This window comes from Loxodonta africana, chromosome 1 (genome assembly GCF_030014295.1).
Source record: "Loxodonta africana isolate mLoxAfr1 chromosome 1, mLoxAfr1.hap2, whole genome shotgun sequence".
NCBI classification, from domain to species: Eukaryota; Metazoa; Chordata; class Mammalia; order Proboscidea; family Elephantidae; genus Loxodonta; species Loxodonta africana.
Genome location: NC_087342.1, coordinates 32,045,230 through 32,061,813, shown reverse-complemented (window position 1 = coordinate 32,061,813; position 16,584 = coordinate 32,045,230).

Sequence of the window (16,584 nt, the reverse complement as noted above, 5' to 3'; positions counted from 1 at the left end):
GAATATGGTAATTTCTGCCTGTTGGGAGAGCATCACAAAATACAGCACTGGCTCCATTAGTGAATACAGGCTGATGGCAGAACAATTCAAAGCAACGCTCATCATCATCCTCATGTTTGCACGCTCACTGTTATTATGGCTAGGGATCCGTTAGGAGAACAGTATCCTAACAGCTTTAGGTAAATGCTAAATGCACCATGAAATTTAAAATTCACCATGCAAGTTGTCAGACACCAGGTACAGAGTTCCAAAGCTGTTCATATCGGGCCTGGCAGTCTACAACAGTGGTTGGCTGGCTTCATCCACTTTTTAGTACCCTGTAGTAATTAGGAGCAAGGACTTTACCCTGAGACAGACCTGGGTTTGAATCCTGGCTCTGACGTTTCCTAAATGGGTGATCTTGGGCTGGTTGTTTACTAACTTTTATGTACATATGTGATTTCCCATCCGAAAAATGGAGGTGGTAATTCCTGCTAAGATTCAAAATACTAACAACTGGTATAGCTTGGGCAGGAGTCCTGGGGTGACAGGAATGGTTAAGAACTTGATTGCTTGCTGAAAGGTTATCAATTTGAACTCACCTAGATGTGCTAGGGAAAACAGGCCTAGGCACCTGCTTCCAAAAGGTCATAGCCTTGAAAACCCTATGGGGAGGTTCTACTCTGCACACAGGTTCACAAGCAGCCAGAATTAACTGGAGGGGACTGATGACAAAGAGGAACACCTTGGACTACACCCACTCAGAAGGGACTCAGGCCTTGGCTCCAGAGGTGCATCCTAGAGGACCCCCGCTGTGCCCAGTGTTAACCCTTTGGTTTCTGGATTTGAGGAGAATGAGGTTGAAGAGCTAGTCGGCTGGCGAGACAGGATGGGGAGGACACTGAAAGGGTGAGGGCAGCAGCTCTTCACCGGCCACTATGGAAACATTTCAGCATTTTAACCACCAGCATGGCCATACGGCTGTGTAACCATGCCGAAAATAGAGAGTCGTTGCAAAGATTAAATGATATATTTAAAGCACTCAGCATAGATCACACAGGCGGGCGGGGCCAAGATGGCGGACTAGGTAGACGCTACCTCGGATCCCTCTTGCAACAGAGACTCGGAAAAACAAGTGAATCAATCATATACATAACAATCTACGAACCCTGAACAACAAACACAGATTTAGAGACGGAGAACGAACAAATACCAGGAAGCAGCGACTGTTTTCAGAGCCTGGAGCCAGCGTCCCAGTCAGCGGATTTTCTGGAAAAACAAGTTTCCCAGGTCTGATATCTCTGCTTATTCAACAGAGCCCTAACTGACCCACAACAGGGAACTGAGGGCTGAAGCTCCCCCCAGACCACCTAGCCTCTTGCCTTAGGGGTCTAAGGAGGGTGACACCTACCAATCAGTAGAGGTACTTGCACTGGGGGCCTAAGGTACAGCTGCAGAGCCCTCCCACCAAGGTGCCATAGGAATAGAGACACACCTACCTCACTGACACTTGGGGGAAGCCTGTCAGCATCCTGCCCCCCCTGGAGGGTGAACCCCAGCTGCTAATAGAATCTGGTGCACACAACTATCACCACTACTTCTCGAGGTGGATAGGTGTTAGGGTGCAGCACACACTTGATGACCCAAAATCAGATTCTACTCAAGAATAGTAAATAGACTCAGGCATATATATCTGGCAACAGCCCAAACCAGCTGGTAATAGGTCATAAGTAAGTCAAGGGCTACAACAAACAAGACAGCACAATCTAGTAGCCCATCCACGTATATTGAAAGAAAACAAAACAAGATAAGACTCAGTGAGCAATTATTATTTTTTTTTTCTATCTTCATGATGGCTCGGAGACAGCAGTCAATATCAAACCACATAAAGAAGCAGACCATGACAGCTACTACAACCCCCCAAACAAAAGAATCAAAATCTTTCCCAAATGAAGATACAATCCTGGAATTATCAGATACAGAATATAAAAACTAATTTACAGAATGCTTCAAGACATCAGGGATGACCTTAGAAACGAAATAAGGCAAACTGCAGAAAAAGCCAAGGAACACACTAATAAAGCAGTTGAAGAACTCAAAAATATTATTCAAGAACATAGTGGAAAAATTAATAAGTTGCAAGAATCCACAGAGAGACAGCATGTAGAAATCCATAAGACTAACAATAAAATTACAGAATTAGACAACACAATAGGAAGTCAGAGGAGCAGACTCGAGCAATTAGAATGCAGACTGGGAAATCCGGAGGACCAGGGAATTAACACCAACATAGCTGGAAAAAAATCAGATAAAAGAATTAAAAAAAATGAAGAAACCCTAAGAATCATGTGGGACTCTACCAAGAAGGATAACTTGCGTGTGATTGGAGTCCCAGAACAGGGAGGGGGGACAGAAAACACAGAGAAAATAGTTGAAGATGTGCTGACAGAAAACTTCCCTGACATCATGAAAGATGAAAGGCTATCTATCCAAGATGCTCATCGAACCCCATTTAAGACTGAACCAAAAAGAAAAACACCAAGACATATTATCATCAAACTTGCCAAAACCAAAGATAAAGAGAAAATTTTAAAAGCAGCCAGGGAGAAAAGAAAGGTCTCCTTCAAGGGAGAATCAATAAGAATAAGTTCAGACTACTCAGCAGAAACCATGCAGGCAAGAAGGCAATGGGATGACATATACAGAGCACTGAAGGAGAAAAACTGCCAGCCAAGGATCATATATCCAGCAAAACTCTCTCTGAAATATGAAGGCGAAATTAAGATATTTACAGATGAACACAAGCTTAGAGAATTTGCAAAAACCAAACCAAAGCTACAAGAAATACTAAAGGAAATTGTTTGGTCAGAAAACCAATAATATCAGATACCAGCACAACACAAGGTCACAAAACAGAACATCCTGATATCAACTCAAATAGGGAAATCATAAAGCACTCAGCATATATTAAGCTTATTAAACGGTACCTAAAATAATACCAAGTGTCATGATAGGAATAAATTAATGCTAACCTCAGGATTGTTGTGAGAATTAAATATGATAATGTGTTAAGTATTTAGTGCAGGGCTTGGCTCAACAAATGGTAGTTATTACTATCGATTCTCTGATTACAATTATGACTGCTATTATTATGTGCATCGATCAAGAACCGATGGTACTGAAGAAGTCCAAGCTGCACTGAAGGGATTGGTGAAAAACAAGGCTCCAGGAATTGACAGAATATCAACTGAGAGATGTTTCAACAAACAGATGCAACAGTGGAAGTGCTCACCTGTCCATGCCAAGATTTGGAAGACATCTACCTGCCAAACAACTGCAAGAGACCATATTTATGCCCATTCCAAAGAAGGGTGATCCAACAGAATGAGGAAATTATCAAACGATATCATTAATATCACATGCAAGTAAAATTTTGCTGGAGATAATTTAAAAATGGCTGCAGCAGTACAAAAACTGCACATATGACAGCTTTTCTAACTACTAAATGAGTAGGAGCCTAAATTACACTCATGCTGTGGGATTAAGTGAAATCATGGGAAATAGTTTAAAAACTCACTCCTAAAAACACTTTATGACTTTGAAATACACCTAGTTTGTTGTATATTGCAAAAGATAATTAAATTGATAAAACATATTTGCATCTGGCAAAATTTTGGCTGTAAACCTAGAGAAGGCACAACATAAAGGAAGTGACAGAAAGATAAAATCAATTCTACCATCCTTGAAGCAACTTGAATCTTTTTATTGATGATTTAAAATTCAATGGTGCATTTTTAGATCTCTGGGAGCTTGTAGCAGAGATAAATCATATTTTTAGCTAAATTAGTAAGCATGTAGTAATTTTTCCTTAATGGTATACAGCAGCTCAAATCCTGAGAGTCTTCTGAAGGCTTTTCTCATACTGTATGGTTCAACAGGTCCTCAAACTGTAGGTATGCAACCTAAAACAAAATTGCTATTTTCAAATCATCTGCTTATTTTTCTTAGACATTCGAACTATGATAACTGAATGGGTTTGGGGTTTGTGGGTTTTTGAGCCTCAGCTTTATATCCTGGCACTCAATATTAGCTCAATTAATTACCAAATTGCTCTCTCTCATTTTACAACAGCCTGAAAGTCTCCAGTGAACATTTCAGTGGTCTAGTGGTTTGGAAAACATGGTGGGAATTAAGTGAAACTCTACTGGATTTACCTAGAACTAAAATTAAGAGTATTTTCTTCTTGGAGGCTTTATTTCAGGTTTGATAGTAAAGGTCAACAGATTATTTTTTACTCCATAGGTGACAATGTTCATCACTGTGTCTGAGGATATCAACCACAACCACCTAAAGAATCAAAGAGCTAGAATTGAGGGTCTTACTTTCAATTCTGATTGAAATTTTGACAGTAAGCTCAAAGCAAATTTGCACTGCTGACTAATCGATATTGTATCATAAATTCTGTTATCACCTCAAAGGGATTTTTTCACTTAAGCAAGCCTGAGAGCACAGATTGCTTTTCACATAAAACTGTTTAAAGAACAAAAAAAAGTATTCACAGTAATTAGATTGCACACCATTATTAAACATACAGTGTCATATACAATTTCCTGGCTCTGTTGATTCATCACCTTTCAAAAGGCTCAGTGCATCTGAATGACGAAATAAACACAAGTGCTTACAGAGGAGGGAGGTTGAAACCAACTGGGGATACAGACAAGAAAGACAGGTAAGAGCAAGACACTAAAGATCTACTATCCACAGATATTTTTTTGGAGGGAGAAATACAAAGGAGTAACGCAGACTTTGAGACCCTCACACTGTATATTCACAAAAGATGCCAATACTCCACATTATTCTCTCTGAGCAAGGAGCCCTTGTGATGCAGTGGTTAATCGCTCAGCTGCTAACCGGACGTTGGTGGTTCAAACCCGCCCAGCATCTCTGCGGGAGAAAAGACCTGGCGATCTCCTTCCACAACGATTATAGCCTGGGAAACCCTATGGGGCAGTTCTACTCTGTGGTATAGGGTCATGAACCGACTTGACAGCACACAACATTCTGCCTGAGCACCATATTGAGATCTTCTCGTTTATTAATAACTAAATTTGTTATGAAGAAAACTTCTGTATAAGAACATACGGTGTTTAATAGAATGATGAAACTGCTATTTACTTGAATTGCTAAAAACATCATGGTTACATTGCATCTTTTCATAAGCAGCCAAATGTAATTTAATTAAGCATACTCTTATTCCCAGTCTAACATTTAATCAATAGAACTTTGAGCCAGGAGTGGAAAGAGGGATTCAAGGGCAGGCTGTTAGATGCTCACCCTGACTTTCTACTGTCACTGCGGAAAAGGAAAAATTCCAAAACAGATAAACTACAATCAGGATAGGAAAGGGACAACTTTTCAAACTTACACACATACGTACATGTTTTCCTCTAGGTTGTTTTATACATTTTCTTTTTAATCCGTGTATCCACCCAGAAAGATGTAAGTACTTAGCCTTGAGTAATACAGAGGATGACCTTAATATAATAATGCATTAAAGTTATGTGAAAACAGGTGATCAAGAGCAGCAAAGGCCGCACTTTGGAGAGGGCAAGTGCTTTCTGTCATCCTTCCCAGTGGTATCCTGGGGAAGGACAGGGGAGGCCGGAGAAGAGATGAAAAGTTAAGAGAGGAGCGAGTTCCAGGTTTCAACTCGAGACAAATCCCTCCTGGAAAGCACTTCCTTGAGAACAGTTGAGACTGAGGCTCTGAGGTATCCATAATGTGGCCTTGAGTAAGTTTTTTCTGATAACAGACCAGCACAACCGCCTTGATGCTGAAGAGCACAACAGCACGTTTAGGGGTTAACAACCGAGTATTTATTTTAGGGGTGCTAGTTTTTGTTTTTTTTTTTAGTGGTGGCAGAGTGGTTAAGTGCTACAGCTGCTAACCAAAGTGTCAGCAGTTCGAATCTGCCAGGCGCTCCCTGGAAACTCTATGGGGCAGTTCTACTCTGTCCTATAGGGTCGCTGTGAGTCGGAATCGACTTGACAGCACTGGGTTTGGTTTTGGTTTTTGGTTTAGCAGGGACAATGCTGAAGCCGTAAATTAAGTATCAGAGCTGAAACAGTAAGTTGATAAAACACAACAGATGGAGCTAAAAATATGATGGATGCAGCCTAAAAACTGGCATCTCTCCCAATACACTATTTAACTAATTAATACCGGAGAAAAGTTGCTTTTTCTTGTCTGACATATCAAAATAATTCAGTCAAGTAAAAACAGAATTCCAATACAACTCCAGGAAGCCCTCAGCCTCGCTGAAGTTATCGTTAATCACCAAGTCGAACTAAGGCTGATTAATTAGAATTCACACACATTGATACATTACTCAAGGCTAAGTACTTAACATCTTTCTATGTGGGTACACGGATTAAAAAGAACATATATAAAACAACCCAGAGGAAAACATGTACGTATGTGTGTAAGTTTGAAAAGTTGTTCCTTTCCTGTTCTGACTGTAGTTTATTTGTTTTGGGATTTTTTTTTTTTTTTTGGTTTTGGTTTTCCTTTTCCGCAGTGACAGTAGAAAGGTACAGGGTGAGCATCTAGCAGTAATCTCCTTTCCTTTTCTTACTGATCCACCATTACATGATTGATGTTCTGACCACACTGGTGAGCACACAGATCTACCTGTCTACCGGCTCTCTCTTGTTTGGTTTTGGGGCTGGAAGTGCAATCTATGGTCATGGGACGGAGGTTTTCCCCTACGTGAAGCTAACAACCACCTCTGGGGGTTGAGCTTACCATTATATGCTTATTAATAACTCCAAAGAAAAATCAACTGAGCTAAGTAACAAAACACGCACACCTCACCTCCCTGTGTTTCCCCCTCGGCAGAAGCAGACATGCAGACACACACACACACACACACACACACACACCACTAACAACACCATCACCCCTGCTTTGTGTAGATGAAGTGCGATCTCCTTTCTGCAGACAGGATGTTTCTTCACGTGAGGTCACTGAGTGTGATTATGCTGACTGCTGAGAAGCATTGCCACATCTGCAACAGTTACCAGGTCTCAGCTGAAAAATTAGGGATCTGGTCAGTGAACAAGCATGTCTGAAGCTGGAGTTAGAGAGAACTAAGAAATTTCTGAACTTTTCTTCTTAGGGCCTTCTTTACTCACCCGCTGCCCTCAGTCATTCCGACTCATGGTGTAATTTCCTACTCAGGTGTAGTTGGTGTCTTTCTGGACACTTTCACTTACAGTATTTTTATTTCACTCAAGATGGTAGACATAAAACTGTGTTGCTTTAACAACCTAACTCTGAGACAGTGCCTCAGGTCATAAACTGTGAGCTCCTGGAGGCAAGACCTGTGGGGCTGTTAGCCCAGCCACCTAGCACCATGCCTAGCATACCTGAATGCTTACTGAATATTTGTTCAGTAACTGAACAGTGACAGAAGAGAAGAGAGCGAACCAAAGGGCCAGGGCCGAGCACTTTATCATCTGGACACCAGAAGTAGGAGAGCTGGTGGTGCAGTGGTTAAGCGCTATGGCTGCTAACCAAAAGGTCAGCAGTTTGAATCCACAACCCGCTACTTGGAAATCCTATGGGGCAGTTCTACTCAGTCCTGTAGGTTTACTATGAATCAGAATCCACTCTACGGCAACGGGTTTGGACACCAGAATAGGCAAGTGCTTAAATGATTTTATGAATGGGTCTTAAAAAACTGTCAATGATAGGCCAAATTGTAATGGCAGAGTTTTGATGTCTTTGACCAGGCATTACGTAGAGAAAACCAATTTACCTCACCAGAATAGCAACATTAAATAGTCTGTGAAGTCTTTGATTAAATCAGTGATGTGCTAGAAAACACCTCGTTTTCTTTGCCTTTCTCACCTAGTAAGTCTTCTTGTTTTATCCCCCCCTTCACTCATAAAAGTCCAATTTGCCCCTGTAAAGATTTTTATCCTCCTTTTCACACATAAAAGTCCAATTTGCCCTGTGAAGACTTTCAGATTTCTCCACACACCACTTAGAAGTTCGTCTACGTTTTACAGGATAGCTGGCCAAGCAAGCAAACGTGAGCTCTTGGTAAACTTTACAACCTGAGTCTCTGCCCTCCAGAAGAATCATATCCTCATAGGAAAAAAAGACATTAAACAGATTACAACAAACAATTAACTACCAGTGTGCCAAGTGCTTGGAGCTGTATGGGGCACTATGGGAATGCTTCATGGGGGAAGGCACAGAATTACCTGGTCTGCCAACCTGAGCGCTTACTTGGGGCACCATCAAAGAGGGGCTCAAAAGAAAGAAGAAAGTGCATAAGGTAAGATGCATGAGAGAGAGAGACAAAGGAAGAGAATATGAAATCAAGAATATCTAGAAAGTTATTCAGGATATGTACACATTTGTTGTGTGTCACTTTAAAAAAAACAATTGTTCATTTCATACTCCTATTTCTTGTCTAGTTTGAATTCGTGTTTAGGTGGTAAGAGTTCCCCCCGGAATCTTTTAAGTGTTTAGAGTTTACAAATGTCTTAACCCAGTTCTCCAAGGGGCTCTAACCTTCACTTAAATGATGAAGAATTAGCCGAGGGGCAAGTGCAGAGGAAGGCGGGGGAGATTCCAGGCTCTCTGCCCGTTCATCTGCCTCCTATCCTCTGCAGCAGTTATTTCCAGAGGCGTACTCATCTAAAAAAAAAAAAAAAAAATCTAGATCCTGTCAAACATGCACAGGAAAAAGCTGTCTTGCCATAGGATTCATGTCAGGAGATAAACCACAGGCAAATGGACAGTTACAACAGCATAGAGACAGTTCAGCTTGGTCCAGCTTTATTTATATGACAAAAATTATTTTTGAACACATACTATATGCCAGACCCTGGGTTAAGGGCTGGGGATACGCAAAGATTTCTTCTGCTCTGGGTTCTCTTAGGTCCTTTGCCAGATCTCAGCGCCTTCCAGTCTAGATCTTTCTCTCCCCTGACTGACAAGTGTGGTTTCTCCTGCTGGTTGCATTGATCCTGCCCCAGCATCCTATTTCCCCTAATCCCAAACCACCCCAGCCCGCATCTTCAACTCATCCCAGAGCCCTTGCTCTCCACCTCCCTGAGCACTAAGGAAGCGATGTGGTTTCTGCCTGTTGTCCTGAATTACCAAGGGTTCTGCCCCCCTTCACCCCCACCTGCTTTCCGTTGTCTCCCTGCCGTTGTTACTGTGACTCCCCACACCTTCCTTCACGTTGTTGTTGTCGTTGCCACCATTGAGTCAGCCCCTGACCCACGGCAACCACACGCACAACTGGATGGGACAACGGGTTTTCACTGGTTGACGTCTACTCTCCCCCTCCCCAGGGGAGTAGATCACCAGGCCTTTCTTCCTAATGTGTCTTAGTCTGGAGACTCCGATGAAATCAGCTGAGCATCATTGCAACACCTAAGTCTCCACTGACCCACAGGTGGTAGCTGATGTTTTTTTTTTTCTTTTTTTATTGTGCTTTAAGTGAAAGCTTCCAGCTCAAGTCAGTTTCTCATACAAAAATTTATACACGCTTTGTTATGTGACCCTAGTTGCTCTCCCTATAACATGACAGAATACTCCTTCCTTCCACCCCAGATTTCCCGTGTCCATTCAGCCAGCTCCTGTCCCTTTTTGCCTTCTCAGCTCACCTCTGGACAGGAGCTGCCCATTTAGTCTCACATGTCTAACTGAGCTAAGATGCACACTCTTCACCATTTCATTCATTTTATGTCTTATAGTCCAGTCTAATCTTTGTGTGAAGAGTTGGCTTCAGGAATGGTTTTAGTTTGGTGCTAACAGAGAGTCTAGGGGCCATGACCTCTGGGGTCCCTCCAGTTCCAGTCAGACCATTAAGTCTGGTCTTTTTACTAGAATTTGAGGTCTGCATCCCACTTTTCTCCTGCTCCATCAGGGACTCTCTGTTGTGTTCCCTGTCAGGGCAGTCATTGGTGGTAGCCAGGCACCATCTAGTTCTTCTGGTCTCAGGCTGATGGAGCCTCTGGTTTATGTGGCTCTTTTCTGTCTCTTGGGTTCACATTTTCCTTGTGTCTTTGGTGCTCTTCATTCTCCTCTGCTCCAGGTGGGTTGGGACAAATTGACGCATCTTAGATGGCCGTTTACTAGCTTTTAAGACCCCAGACGCCACTCACCAAAGTGGAATGCAGAACATTTTCTTAATAAACTTTGTTATGCCAATTGACTTAGATGTCTCCTGAAACCATAGTCCCTAGACTCCCGCCCCTGCTACTCTGTCCCTCAAAGTGTTTGGTTGTATTCAGGCAGCTTCTTAACTTTTGGTTTTGTCCAGTCGTGCTGACTTCCCATGTATTGTGTGTTGTCCTTCCCTTCACCTAAGACAATACTTGTCCACTATCTAGTTAGTGAATACTCTTCTTTTCTTTCCTCCATCAAAGAATGTTTTCTTCTGTGTTTAAAACTTTTGGTAGCTGCTCTTGACGTGCGCTGGCTGGAAACTGAACCCAGATCTTTCACATGGAAGGTGAGAATTCTACTACTGAACAAACCACTGCTCCCACGCTCTTCCTTAGTGATAAGCTATTACCAAAATCGATTTTCAGGCTAGCTGCTTGAATAAGAAGCAACTTTCTTTCTGCTTCCCATACAGAAATGTCTTTCTCAATTCTCACCTACCAGCCCCATTTACTTTTGCAACCTTAATAAACAATTCTCGACTTCTCTCTGACTTAACATGTTTTTCTTATTGCTCACAATTCTTTCCTCCTTTCACATCCTGCTTGACCTAGCTTCAGCCTTGTTGTTTTGCTTCCTTCCAACCAATCTCCTACTCATACAAATTAACATTTATAGTCATTACAGGGTAGTGAAAATACACATGAAAACATAATTTCCTTCACATTAGGTTATTTCAGCCTTTCTTACCTCATCTTAAAACCAATCTTTATGACTTATAATGATGAATTTCCTTTATTTCTTCTATTCAAGAAAGACTGAAGGCGGCTTACAAAATACATACAGTATAATGAGATAAAAAGGAAATAAGAGTAACTAGCCAAAGGAAAACAAAGAGTAGGTAAAATAAGAAGAAACTATGGTAAACGTAGTTGACAAAATGTACCAAGTAGGGTCTGGGCACTTGCTAAAAGTAAGCCACATCTGCCTCTGCATTTTTAAACAACCAAAGCAAGGATGGAAATAAGCACATTCAATTGCAAAATTCAAAATGTCAGAAGATTATAGAACAAACTAGTTCCTCAAGAGAAGCACAGCTGTTCCAGGTACTGAGGCTGGAGGCGGATTTCATCAGGCCCCTGTAAGGCCAACAGGTGTGATGCAGGGAGCAGCGTCCTGAGGCCCACTTCCTCAGAACAGTCAGAGCTGCTTCTCCTGCTGTCCTGACTTAGACAGGCTGACCATGTGATCCTCAACTGCAAGTTAGTAAAAGTAACCGTTGTTCTTGTTTTTAGCTGCCATAGAGTCAACTCCAACTCATGGTGGCCTTATCTGTAACAGAACAAAACATTGCCCAGTCCTGCACCGTCTTCATGATCGCTAGTATGTGTCACGGATTAAATTATGTCCCCCAAAAAATGTGCGTTATCAATTTGGCTGGGCCTTGATTCCCAGTATTGGGTGATTTTCCTATATGTTGTATATCCTGCCTCTGTGATGTTAATGAGGGAGGATGGGCAGCAGTTGCGTTTGTGAGGCAAGACTCAGTCTTAGTCTGAGGGAAGATTGTTGAGAAGGCTGACTGCTAGCGAAAGCCTTCCCCTGGAGCTGACACCCTGAATTTGGACTTTTAGCCTACTTTACTGTGAGGAAGTAAATTTCTCTTCGTTAAGGCCATCCACTTGTGGTATTTCTGTTATAGCAGCACTAGGTGACTAAGACACCATCCACTTGTGGTATTTCTGTTATAGCAGCACTAGGTGACTAAGACAGTATGTTTTGAGTCCACTGTTGTGGCTATTGTATCAATCCATCTCATTGAGGGTTTTCCTCATTTTCACCAACCCTCTACCAAACATGATGTCCTTTTCTATTGATTGGTCTTCCTGATATGTCCAAAGTAAGCAAGACAGGCCTCATTAACCAGCTTGTAAGGAGGATTTTGGTTGTATTTCTTCTAAGACTGGTTTGTTCTTCTGGCAGTCCATGGAGATGCCAAAACAAGACTATCCAAAGACACAGGTTTCTGATTGTTTTATTAACCTAAGGATAAAATTTAAACCACTCAAATACATAAATGGAATCCACAGTCTTCAGGAAGTCCTCCAGAAATACTACTTCTCCAACTGAGCATTTCTGATGATATCTGCAAAGCAGAGTCTATGTTGGCAACATAGGGCATGTTAATTTGCTTTGACAGTCAGCAGAACTGGAGAGGGTTAATGTTGTGTTGTAAAAGTTAAGGAAGCCGAAGGGAACTAAGGAAGTACGTGTGGGCCAAGACAGGATTTTCCTCAGAGAACAATTCTGGATCCATTCTAATATACACAAAAGGGCAAAAACAACCCCAAAGGGTTTGCCATTGAACAAAGCTGTGATCATTTTAGCCTAGACAATCTATGAGGCAGGTGTTAGCAAACATCTACCTAATGAAACCTTTTTAATAGCAATATAAACCCACTGCTGTCAAGTCGATCCCAACTGATAGCAACCCTGTAGAGCAGAGTAGGATTTCCAAGGCTATTATAAATCTATACAGAAGCAGACTGCCACATCTTTTTTCCATGGAGCAGCTGGTGGGTTCGAACCACCAACTTTTTGTTTAGCAGCTGAACACTTAAGCACTGTGCCACCAGGGCTCCAATCAAAATATAAAACAAAAACCATATCTGTTGCCATGGAGTTGATTCTGACTCATAGAGACCCTATAGGATTTCCAAGGAGCAGCTGGTGGATTCGAACTGCCAACCTGTAGTAGCTGTAGCTCTTAACCAGTATGCCACTAAGAAAAAAAAAACCCAGTGCCATCAAGTCAATTCCATCTCATAGAGACCCTATAGGACAGAGTGTAACTGCCCCATAGAGTTTCCAAGGAGCGCCTGGTGGATTTGAACTTTGGTTAGCAGCCGTAGCACTTAACCACTACACCACCAGGGTTTCCAGTACGCCACCTATATTTCGATTTAGTACGCCACTAAAAAAAGTTTCCTAAATCGAAATATAGCACTCATGAAATATCTAATCTCAAGTCATAAAAATCCTTTGTGACCCCAGAAGATAAACTACTGTAAAATAAACTGTAGACGGCTAAATAATTTGATCTGTATACAGGTGACCAAAAGCTGCTTAAACGCTGGAGGCTGTCTATTAACAGTAATAGTTTTGGTGTTAGCGCAGCTGATGTGAGGCCATCAGCCTTTCTGTTAGTAATTCAATCACAGGCCACTTGTCTATTTAAACTCCTAGTTGCCTAAGACAAATAAAACCAAGTCATCAATGTATACAACAAATTTCATCTTTTTTTTCTAGAAAAGAGGTGACAGAACACTTTATCCAGTTCATCCAAAGGCAGTATCAAGTTAAGGACAATGTAAAAACAAGCAGAAAGGGAGGTGCAGAACATATTCACGTTCTACATGCTTTCTGTCTCTCTGTCATTTTTGCAGGTCTGAACTCTCAAAAATTAAAACTGAGTGCATATAACTTAGCCTATAACTGATACCTGTTTGAGAAATGACTAAGAAAAGTTGGAAGTATGTAATGAAATTTTGTTCCTAATGAATTTCTTTACCAAGTGATAAAACATATAATCTTGCTCAGACTGGAAAAAACTGCCTAAAATCCATCCTTTCATTGCCTAGTGTCTGGTCTGGAAACCCTGGAATGATAATTAATCAGGCACAAGCTGCCTTTTAAGTGGAATAACTTGTGATTTTGAGGAAGTAGATAGCTGCCCCTTTAAAGACATAGATAGAGCTGATCCTGAGTCCCATCAGACGGTTCCATCACTAGAGAAATAATTAAGGCAGCCACATTGGCAAGGCTCAGTATCCTCCAATCAGAAGGACCCTTCAACAGTTCTGAGAAGCCCATGCCAGGGAGTCCCTGGGTCTAAAAGATGGTGAACACTGATCTCACTGCACGGCTTCAACCAAAAAACCAAACCCAACCCTATCGGACAGAGTGGAACTGGCCCATAGAGTCTCCAAGGAGTGCCCTGGTAGATTTGAACTGCCAGCCTTTTGGCTAGCAGGCATAGCTCTCAAACACTACGCCACAATTGCACAGCTTAGGTTCTACTAAAATCATTCAGTGTGCTTTGTTCTTCTGATATTCCTAGGCTAGATAGTTTCTCCCTAATTACCCAGTCACTGACCTTAGTTTATTAATTCATTTAACAAATGCTTATTGAGTCCCCTTTAGACACTCCAAACCAAAACCAAACTCACTGCCATTGAGTCGATTCCGACTCATAACGACGCTATGGGTACCAAAATGAATAAGCCACGAACCTTGCCCATTACAGGCTCACAGTCTGTGCTTCCTATTGATGGTCCAAACTGTCCTGATGAAGAAGAACATCACTCTTTGTTTTGTCTGTATTATAGATCACAATCTCTATTACCCCAAACCAGTGAGACTTTTTATTTTCCCTCTAGGAATGAACACATCTCACAAGTATAATTAGCACAGAATTATATTAGTAAATTTACTCAACAAAACTCCATTGCCGTGGAGTCAATTCTGACTCACAACAACCCTCTAGGACAGAATAGAACTGCCCCATAAGGTTTCCAAGGAGCGGCTGGTGAATTCAAACTGCCAACCTTTTGGTTAACTACTGGGCTTTTAACCACTACGCCACCAGGGCTCCTTACTCAACAAAAAGAACCACATTCACCATCAACTTGGTGGCTGTTTATATGATGCTGCAAGCTTATTCTCTTGGCAGGCGTTATGGATTGAACTGTGTCCCCCCAAAACATGTGCTGAAAATCCTAACCTCTATGCCTGTGGTTATAATTCCATTTGGGGATGAGTTTTCTGTTAAAGAGGCAGGATTAGTGTAGGGTGTGTCTTGAGTTAATCTCTCACACGAGATAAAAAGAGCAGATTAGGCAGCCAGAGATGGGTGAAAGATAAGATGCCAAACCACAAGGAGATCTCCAAGGAACAAGGAAGCAGGCAGAAGAGACAAGGACCTTCCCCAAGAGCCGACAGAGAAAGCCTTCCCTTAGAGCCAGCACCCTGAATTAGAATTTCTAGCCTCCTAAACTGTGAGAAAATTAATTTCCTGCTTGTCAAAGTCATCCACCTGTGAAATTTCTGTTATAGCTGCACTAGATAAGTAAGACAGAGGGTCTGTCACCTCACTTGGAATAGCTCAAGTTTCGGTTTCCTTGGCATCAAGACACAACTTTCTACAGCACACTACACTTCGGCCTGTCACCAGTCCCAGCACTTTGCTTATCATTGCTCCCCTCCAGCACTAATTTCTTACCTGACCTTCCTTGCCCTTCCAACCTATCACATATAATGTCACTTTGATCTCATCATGCCATTTCCTCCTTCAGAAAATTCCAGGGATAGCCCACTTCCTGTAAAGTCTTGTGGCTAACCAGGAACTCTCCCCAGCCCCTGCCTTCCCTTCCCTTCCCTTCCCTTACTCACCCAGCCCTATCACTCATTACTCCAAATTACCCTTACCTCAAACACTATCTTGAGCTTATTTGCTCCATCCCTCCCACCTTCACCCTCCCATTTCAAGTGCAGTTTAAATCTTAGCTCCTTTCTTCTGAAGCCTTCCCTTGTTGCTACTGCCCCTATTTTTTTTTTTTTTTTAATTTTCTGAAATTAGTGATGATCGTCAACATAGTTCTTTAGGACTTAATCCCATACTGACTTGGATTGTTATTTAACTGACTCCTCTCTGCAACTTCCCTTTCCAACTAGACTATAAACTTTATGCAGAGAGAAGGGGCCCACCTTAATTCTGTATTTGCCTTTTTTAGTTTTAGGCAGTTGTGCATACATCTGGGGCTCAATACATTCAAGAAATAGTTGTGGAATGAATGAATGACCACTGACTGCAAATACATTTTTCTTTTTCCTTTCTTTTACAGCTTGTATGTCTGCCTTCTTATACCCTGGTATTCCCAATGTTTTTCTAATTTTTCCAACCACAACCCTTAGGAAAAAATTCCTTCCACACTATGGCCTGGTGTGCACGTGTATGCGTGTGTGCGCGTGCGCACAGTGAAACCAAAGTTTCACAAAACGATACATACTACTGATTCTGTGTATTATGTTGTTGTTGTTGGTAGTTGCCTGTCGAGTTGATTCCGACTCATTGTGACCCCACGTGTGCAGAGCAGAACTGCTCCATGGGGTTTTCAAGGCTGTGACCCTTTGGAAGCAGCACTGGGGGTTTACTGGGGAACATACAGTATAAAATACTGTCCTATCTTATGCTCCTTATTTTAATACAAGGTATACAGAATTGCTCTAGAAAAATGCTTAGAACAAAACGCTGCTTTGAATGTTCATCCTGTTTCTGACGGTTTGAACTATGACTATGATCTTGCATCATTATCTTGAGATCACTTCTTACCATATTCTACCATAGGACTTAGAATC